This window comes from Electrophorus electricus, chromosome 4, assembly GCF_013358815.1.
Source record: "Electrophorus electricus isolate fEleEle1 chromosome 4, fEleEle1.pri, whole genome shotgun sequence".
Classification (NCBI taxonomy): domain Eukaryota; kingdom Metazoa; phylum Chordata; class Actinopteri; order Gymnotiformes; family Gymnotidae; genus Electrophorus; species Electrophorus electricus.
In genome coordinates, this window is record NC_049538.1 from 24641566 (window position 1) to 24651565 (window position 10000).

Genomic DNA, 10000 nt, shown 5'->3' on the forward strand with positions numbered 1-10000 from the left:
CTAACCTACATTAACCTACTCTAATCTACTCTAATAATCATTAACCTACTCTAATCTACTCTAACCTACTATAGTGTACTCTAATCATCTCTAATCTACTTTAACCTACTCTAACCTACTCTAGCCTACTCTAATATACTCTAACCTACTCTAATCTACTTTAACCTACTCTAATCTACTCTAAGAAACATTAATTTACTCTAACCTACTCTAATCTACTCTAAGAAACATTAACCTACTCTAACCTACTCTAATCTACTCTAACCTACGTTAACCTACTCTAATCTACATTAACCAACTCTACTCTAACCTACTATAATGTACTCCAATCTACTTTAACCTACTCTAAATTACTCTAACCTACTCTAATCTACTCTAACCTACGTTAACCTACTCTAAGCTACATTAACTAACTCTAATCTACTCTAATCTACTATAATGTACTCTAATATACTCTAATCTACTCTAACCTACATTAGTCTACTCTAACCAACTCTAATCTACTCTAACCTACATTAACCAACTCTAATCTACTCTAACCTACTCTAATGTACTCTAATCTACTCTAATATACTCTAACCTACAGTAACTTACTCTAACCTACATTAACCTACTCTAATCTACTCTAACCTACTCTAATCTACTCTAACCTACATTAACCTATTCTAATGTACTCCAATCTACTCTAATCTACTTTAACCTACTCTACTCTAACCTACTCTAATCTACTTTAACCTACTCTAAATTACTCTAACCTACTCTAATCTACTCTAATCTACTTTAACCTACTCTAAATTACTCTAACCTACTCTAATCTACTCTAATCTACATTACCCTACTCTAATCTACTGTAATTTATTATAATCTACTCTAACCTACCTACATCTGTTAAATGCCATAAAAGTAAATGTAAAACACAAGAGAAGTCCTTTATACAGGGGCCGCAAGCGTAGCAGCAGTGCGCAGGGAAAGACAGGTCAATGAGGTCATGGCAAGAACATCCCCCCGGCACCCTGGGAAAAGTGCTCGCTACACAGATCCGCTATCTCTCTTCTCTCTGAACTGATTTACACTACACATACCTCCGCCCGCAGGTGGAGAACACCCCCGCCCCCATTTCCCAATACCTTCCCAAGGTCAGACAGCACCTGGCTACGAGGGCTTCCTTGTGACTTATCTGCCCTAACCTCATTACCATGCCCACGGTTGTACATTCTGGGAATTTCCCCCAACAGGCCACCATAGTTTCTCTTTTAGTTAAAGGTTCCCTACACCCACACACACCCACACACACACACACACACACACACGCACACACACGCACACACACGCACACACACACACGCACACACTTCTGCTGCCCTCTCACTCCCTTTAAAGGAATTTCCTCACAGTTCTTCTCTCACTCTTTCTCAGGAAAACAAACAGGCTGTTCTTAGTGGGGTCCTGTTTTTGACCTCTGCTTCGTCATCCACTTCAAAGCCACCATGAAAGGAAGAAAATAACATGGCAGCCTGTCCCCATATACATGCAAACACAGTGCATTCATAAAGCTCTCTCTCTAAGACAGACACACACACACACACACACACACACACACACACACAGAGTTCACATACATAAAACCACTATATCAGGCTAGGAAAAAAAAGCCAGTGACCCAATAACATGAACATCGTAATTTTTCACCGATATTCCAACACTTAGGCTATAAGATCGGGGTCTGAAACCAGGGAATCGTTTTGTATTGTGTGAATGAAGTTCACGCCGATTTACCTTCCAGCGATAATCTGACCTCACTCATACTTTGTCTTTTAAATGTAGCTGCTTCAAGCAACAAAAGAGGTGACTGTCTGTGAATGGATATTGTGGAGGATTGTGTGTGTGTGTGTGACAGATTGTGTGTTTTTGAGGTGTGCGTATGCACATGCGAGTATGCGTGTGTGTGTTCATGCGTGTGTGTGTGACAGATTGTGTATGTGTGGAGGTGTGTGTGTAGGCATGTGTGTCTGCACATGCGTGTGTGAGTATGCACGTGTGTGCCTGTCTGTGTGTCTGTGTGTGTGTAAAAGTGTGTGTAATAGAGTGTCACACAGTAGGCCTGCTCTCCATCATAACATGATTGCACAGAGATGACTGTGCGCCACACCTGGTCTGCAAGAAGCTCCGCCAAACAAACAGGGCAGAAAACATGAATGAATCAGTAACACACGCTTCTGGGAAAGGACTGGATGTGAACAGCACCAGTTTGATTTATTCAGGGAGCGGCACATGACATGCAATGCATCTTAAAGTGCTGAATGTGTAGGCCATACAAAGTACACAGATGTGTGTGTGTGTGGGAATGCGAATGACAAATTATTTAATGGTTAATAACAAAACCCCAGTGGGTGATTCTCCTTGTAGGTCTGGACCTGCGCATGTGTGAGCAGGAGAGGGAATAAAGAAAGCCTAGACCAAAGGGAAAATTGAATTTAAATTCACCGAAAAGAAATTAAATTCTGTTTAAGAAACACAACCTATTACATGTTAGAAATCCTGGTCAGCTGACCGGTTTTCCATAAAGAGGACGTTAGGTCATGGATGATGAGCAAAGAACCCCATTGATCTGTGTGTGTGTGTGTGTGTGTGTACATTAATGCACAGTCCTGCTATAACTAATCTCGCCTCCTCATCTCCTGCTGCCGAGAGGCTCCTATGCTACGCTGTGTTTATTTACAGAAGGCACACTGCCTCACACTGCAGCTCCAACTTGATGGATGCGTAAAGAGTGTGTGTGTGTGTGTGTGTGTGTGTGTGTGTGTGTGTGTGTGTGTAGCGATGATGACACACACGTGTGCACATAAATGAAAGTGTCTGAATGTTTTAGTGGCCAATCCAATTAGAATCAAGTCGTTTATTGATATAAATTGACTTAAATTCGACCCACTGTAGCATGCACACACACATACACACACACACAAACACAAGCACCCACCCTTGCACACACAAGCATGCACAGACACGCACGCACGCGCACACAGACACACCCACACACACCCACACACACACACACACACACACACACACACACACACTGCCAGCCCAGCATGGATGACCCAGCTCAGCACGTACAGGCACCATCCGGGCCCTAATAAAAGCACCAACACACAATAAAGGCCCGGCCCAGACGGCAGGCAGCGGCTCCGTTTGCTCTTAAAACCAAGACAGCGCTGTTTAAACAGCACTGGGCCATGGCCGCTAATAAAAAAATATACACAGGAATAATTGTATCAACACGCACAAACGGGAAAAGAGGGAGGGGAGGAAAAATGATGGCTGTTTGGATGGGATGGGGGGAGCAGGAGGGAATGCTGGCAGTAAGAGAGTGGAGCGGAGGGGGGAGAAAGAGAAAAAATGGGTTGGGGGTGGGGGGTAGGAAGAAAAACAGGTCCCACAGAGCTACCGTGCAGGCGCCAGTAAAGACAGCGCAGGAGGGAATGAAGCGAAGAGAGAGAGAGAGAGAGAGAGAGAGAGAGAGAGAGAGAGGGAAAAGGCTGAAGAAACTCTCAACAGATGCGTGAAGCCCTTGTCAGCATTCCTGCTAGGTAACGCAAGGTCAGGAGCTAGCAGGAAGACAATATGAGGACTATTTGGGCTCCCTCAGTGCCAGATGTGTTTTAATAAGACGGCTGCCCTCCCGGCTAATAAGGTCAGCCTCTGGCTCCAGCGAGACGAGCAAACAAGTCGACTCTTGGCAGGAATTCAGCCTGGACTTGGCACGGCCTCCAGCTCAGCTTCCTGCTCTGTGAAAACGGCCGACCACACTGTAGTCATTCCTCTACACCAGGCTTTTATTAGATACTTCCCTTTCACTCACAACAGAGCGAGAGAGAGAGAGAGAGAGAGAGAGAGAGAGAGAGAGAGAGAGAGAGAGACAAAAGAGATAAAAGAGGTGAGAGACAAAGTAAAAGAGGGAATAACAAAGAGAAAGAAAGAAAAAAACTAAGGAGAGAGAGAAAGAGGCTGCTAAATAAAGGCCGCTGAATTCTCCTGATATCTCCTCACTCTCGGGCTGGTATCTCCTCACTCTCGGGCTGGTATCTCCCCACTCTCGGGTTGATAGCTCCCCACACTCGGGCTGATACCTCCCTACTCTCGGGCTGATACCTCCCCACTCTCAGGCTGATACCTCCCCACTCTCGGGTTGATATCTCCTCACTCTGGGGTTGATACCGCTCCACTCTTGAGCTGATATCTCCTCACTCTCAGGCTGATATCTCTCCACTCTCAGGCTGATATCTCCTCACTCTCGGGCTGATATTTGCCCAATCTCGAGTTGATATTTTCTCACTCATGGGCTGATATCTCCACACTCGTGGGTTGGTATCTGGGACACTTGGTTGGCTCAGCGCCTTTTTATGAAATGCGCACAATGGGCAAGCAGAAGGCGTGGCTCTCGGACCATTACCGTGGGGTAAAATGGCGAAGTGGCCCAGAGTCTAACGAGGGAGAGCGGATAAAAAAAGCAGAACTGCTGGAGATCTGGCATCCCGTAGCAGTCCCATGTTTATGTCCAGGCCTGCCAACGAGTCGAGGAGGAGAGCATCCGCCACTCCAAACAACGTTCCAAACGACGTTCCAAACAACGTTCCCTATTACAGCGCTTTAATCAGGCAATAATCAGGCCGAGATACATCTAAATATTTGAATGTCACCCGGCAGACTGAAAGCAAAATAAGTCACTGGATGTTATTCTGGTGCTTACTTATCAGAGAAGAGGGGCACACACACACACACACACACACGCACACGCGCACACACACACACACCCTGCCATATAAGCTGGCAGGAAAACTTATAATCACAAGCACATCAGATACAAACAAGGTAACTCAGACTGTAAACACAAGCACTAACAATGTGTGTGCAGACTCAAAGCTTGCAGTTCCCAGTGAGTGTGTTGGTGTGTGTGTGTCTGTCTGTGAGTGAGTGACACTGATGGATGGAGCCTACAGTCTCTTGTAAACGATAGCATCTTTTCTCCTCTGTGCCATGTCTTGCATCTGAATCCACACACACACACACACACACACACACACACACACACACACACACACACACACACACACATTCTGCTGCTCTCCCTGAGTATGACCCCGCCCACCCCCTTCTCAGACGCCTGCCTCTGTTCCTGGAGATGGCGCACCTGAGCGCGTCCTGAAGGCGGGCGAGAGAGCGCACAGGGGTTAGGACTCGTCTCCGGGGCTGAGAGTCAGCTGGAACTGGGGGAGAAGGAAGGTCCAGGTGACCTGCAGTTTAATAAGCAAGAAGATTTTTAAACGCGGGCACACAATTAGATAAATAAGCCCATTTTCATTAAACCCGCAGTCTGGTTCTTTGCCTCTAGATGAGGTGGAAGGCGGGCCTTGCTCCGCTGGTCCCGCTGGAGCCCAGGGAGGTTGCCAAAGCCACCGCAAGCCTTCTCGCCACTGTGACCGTGTGATTAAAGGCTCTTTGCGAAGCGTCGGCGCTTAGACCAGGAAACCTCGCTCGAGCACAGTTACCAGAACGCAAAGCCAAGAGTGGGAACAGCGGTGAGCACCGCTGGAGATGTCATTTCCCCCGCTGTTTTCCGAGTGCTATTTTCCTTGCGCCTTCGCGGGTTTTGGCTCCCCGTAGCCATGTTGTGTGGGATCTTGCGAATCGGCTCCAACCACGGGCCTTTTATGAATGAAGCGATTAATTAAATATCCTCGTAGCTCGCACACACACACACACACGCATATTTAAATGCGCTTCTCCCCGAAGCACAAATGGAAGCAATTTCTGGCCTATCCGCTCCTTGCATGCAAGTTTCCCTGAGATTGCTTGTTAAAATGATCTGGGTGAGGTCACGGCTAAGATTAGCGGAACGTAATCCCGCTCTCGTCCCCGTCCTAATCGGTCCTCGTAAGGATGCCCGCATCTGTCGGCGCCAAACTGAGCGCGCGTGCACTCCGAGCGTCGGAATGAGCCTTTCATTCGCGGCAACGTCGCTACTCGTTAACGCCGGTACCCGTTACCAAAACAACGCGCTAGCTGCCGGCGCCTGCACGCCGCCAGCCAGCGCGGCGTCACGGCAACGCATCTCACAAAAAAGCCTAATAAAGAGGACCTTGTGAAGCAAAATGGGAAACGCACGATTCCCCAGACGCGTCCCGGACGTTCTTCCTCGGAACGGCTTTCGTGCGGAAAAGGAGAGCGAGGTGAGAGGGGTTAGTTGTGATGGATGTACATAGCAGGGCTTTTCGGGGAAGCACACAACCAGACGACTCCTCTGCACGCTCACAGGAACTGAAGCGTGTCCAGGGAGTGTTGGTTGGGGGGTGTTTGGGGGGCACAGTGAGCTCCCACAGAGGAAACCGGGCCATGTGCCCCCGTCGCTGCTCCCAGCAGCCCTGTGATTACACAGGCAGCACCACGGCCCCCCCCCCACCTACTCCCCGCAGGCAGATCGTAAATCAGCCTGCTGCTTTGATTACACCCCCCCCCCCCCAACCCCTCCCGTGGACCATGTCACTTCTGATTGTCTCACTGAAGTAAAGTCAGCCCTGCCATCCAATCCTTGATTGTGTGTGTGTGTGTGTGTGTGTGTGTGATACCGGCCAGGTTTTCTGATTAGGACCAAAGATCAGGAGAAAGAGAAAGCAAGCCAAAAATGACACAGATCATCTGCCATTGCCATAGTGAGGCAGCTCCTCTGAGGTCACGATCAACTCGCACTCGCTTTAAAACCTTCTGTCTCTTGGTCGGACCCTCAACCCGTCTGATTGCCCTCCCACTGCCCATACAAGCTCACACACACACACACACACACACACACACACACACACACACACACACACACACACACACACACAGGCTTTCAGGCCATGTTAGTCACTCCAAAGCTGCAAAGTCCTTCCTCAAGGGATCTGTCCTGTCTGCCCACAGCTGTCCACTGAAGGCTGGGCTGCACGCACACACACACACACACACATATACACAAAGGCCAAGTACATCTGTCAACCAGCAACCATCTGCTGAGTCACCAGGCCCTTTCACACTCGGGCCATGCGGGAAGTCCTGCAGAGCACTTCCTGTACGGCTGCATTCCGAGGGGCGGTGCAGCCACTGGCGAGCTTGCCCAGAACGTACTGGCACTCTGCGTCCCGCATTACACCACAGCCCGACCCAGAGCGAATGCAGGCGGGCCGCAGTCTGAAACTGAGATCCGCCTCCCGTGCCGTGCACACTCGTGCACACTCGTGCGATCATTGAGTCCCTGACCAGATTCCCAGATTAATGGCTGTAGCAAACTGGACCCGTGTGAGAAGGTTTTTTATCTGCACTGCACCTCCATTCATAACTCGCCGTCCAGGGGGGGCCAAGACCGACTCCCCGTCCAGCTTTCGGTAGCACCTAGGGAGGTGCTCGGAGCCGGCCGTGCCCCGCTCCGGAGGGACGGGTGCACGTGAGCAGCAGTTCTCACTGGCGGGGCGGGGCGGCGGGGGGGTGCGGGTGTCATGTGGTTCCCATTTGGACAGACACCTCCAGTATCTTCAAATGGCCCCCCCACTAAAACATCCGAGTACCCCTGTGAACGTGCGTGCAAGATACACACACTGACCCACACACATGCACGTACGCCAGCAAACTCTGCGGATGTATTTGTCAGAGAGCGTGTGGTTTAGACTAGCAGTGCGAAAGAAGTGTGGAAATAATAAAACGTGTGTGTGCATGAGTGTTTACTACGAGGATTCTAAGAGAAAGACAAGCGGGCCTGCACGAGTGTGTGTATGATGAATGATTGAGAAAGAAAAAGGAACTGTTAACTTGTGACAGTTAACAGTGCTGAATTAATGAACGTTTCTCTGCATGCCTGCATAGAGTTTGCATAAGGAAAACAGCACATACCTGTATCAACCCCCTTCCACACACACACACACACACACACACACACACACACACACACGCACGCATCTGTATGTGCGTCAGACTGGAAGAGCTAGGCTCCAGAGGGGAGACGGCGGTGGTGTTGCTGCTTCGCCGTCCAGAGTCACTAAACATTTTTCTGGCAGCCGCACTCACTCCACTCCTCTCCCACCCCACCACCACCAACACGCACACACACACACACACACACACACACACACACACGCAGTCTCTCTCCTGGCGGCCGGCCCGGCTCTGAAGCGAACTTAAACAAACTCCCGTTGCAGCCATCTGCTGGGCCTGCGGAATAAATCAAACAGCCTCCCAGCCGCCAGCGATCGAGTTACCATGAGCGTCGCCGCCCGTGCGCCTGCCTGGAGCCACCACTGGCCTCCGCCGACCAACATGTGGCCGCACTAATCCTTCCCAGAGAGAGAGAGAGAGAGAGAGAGAGAGAGAGAGAGAGAGAGAGAGGGTGACAGAGGGGGTAGATGGGCTACACTGCTGGAATGTGATGTTTCGAGATTGCCCTGTAATGCAGATAGTCCTGCATCTGTCGCCTGCGTGCCCACCTTCGACGGGCTGGGCTGTTTCCCATACTTAAGCAGTGCCTGGTTCTCCCCGCTAAGACTGAGCATGCAGACAGGGAATGTGGACTGCCATTACCCATTACCGGACACGATTAAACGCCTCGACACATTATGCGAGTCCTTTCGGCTGCAGTAACATACTTCCACCAAAGAAACGCGCGGTCGCTTCTAATCGGCGGCCTGCACCGGGAGTGCAGTGGCTACATCAGGCAGTGATCGCGTTCTGCTCGGACATGAGGCTGGAGCTTTGAAAGAGGATGTGCTACGAGTCGCTCTGGGACCACATATAGCACACACACTTCTACATGCGCAGTATCTCTCTCTTTCTCTCTCTCTCTTTCTCTTTCTTTCACACGCATACATAGACACACACTCACACACACACATGCTGGTTTCTTCACCCCACTCTAGTTGTGTACTCGATGCTTGTGCAGTATGAAGCACCCCATTGGGATCACTCGCTGTGTCTCCATTCTTCTATGTTCAGCCTCACACAGATTCATGCACAGAGCCCCACTGCACCTACTGACCAGTAGTGCAAAGACACACACACACACACACACACACACACACACAATCATATACACACATATACAATCACGCATATACACACATATACAATCAGGCATGTGCACAAGCGCCCACACATGTACACACACACGTCTGCGTTCAACTCCAATTAAAGCTGCCGGGCCATTGGGAGACAGGGAGACACTTTTAAGTGCAGCGGCGGAGCCCCACACTGACACGGCCTGAAAGCGTTACGCAACTCTGGCCATTAGGAAGGAGCCCGAGCCCCTAAACGTCCATCATCTTTACTCCGTAGGACTCCGACGTGTCGGAGAGCCGGCCAGCGAGAAGCTGTGTCCTAGTTCCATTCCCTCTTCCTTCGTTCTCGCTTTCGTTCTGACCGTTTCATTAAGTGGGGCAGGGGAAAGCCACACCATCGCAGACGCCAGCCGCCAGCCGCCAGCCGCCAGGCTGCCAAAGGCAAAAGAGGCCGTACAGGCTACGGGGTTATGGGAGCGGCGTCTCCGGTTCAACGCTCTCTGCGCCCCACACGCCCCGCTCACAGCCCCTGTCCGCAAGGAACGCCGCGTGATGTCACCGCACAGCCACGTCTTTCGGAAACTATTCCAGCACTGTGAAGCCTGCCTGATCCCAGCTCTGCCCCCCCCCAAACGTGTGGCACAGGGCTGCCATCTGGGAAATTTAGTCAGCGTCCATTCCGTTCCCAGACAAGCGGACCCATGGGGGGACAGGGGGGACGAATGGAACGGATCGGAACAGAGCCGTTAACCGGAAAAACGCTAGTCTCAGCTCGCCAATCTCAGCACTCTTCTGAGGTCACATGGTTTGGAAGAATGATCTACTAACAGATCTGAAGAGGACCCCCCACGGAGTACAGCTCACTGTGTGGCTTGAATATTTTATTGATGATATTTACTTATTTGTTTTAGATTTAATTTTATAGT

At 50.1% G+C, this 10000-nt stretch overlaps 1 protein-coding gene across 5 annotated transcripts in view; it reads right to left on the reverse strand.

Annotated features, from left to right (window-relative positions):
• The window catches only part of gse1 (Gse1 coiled-coil protein), a 162415-nt gene that overhangs the window by 142078 nt on the left and 10337 nt on the right, over positions 1–10000 (reverse strand). The window lies entirely within an intron of this gene.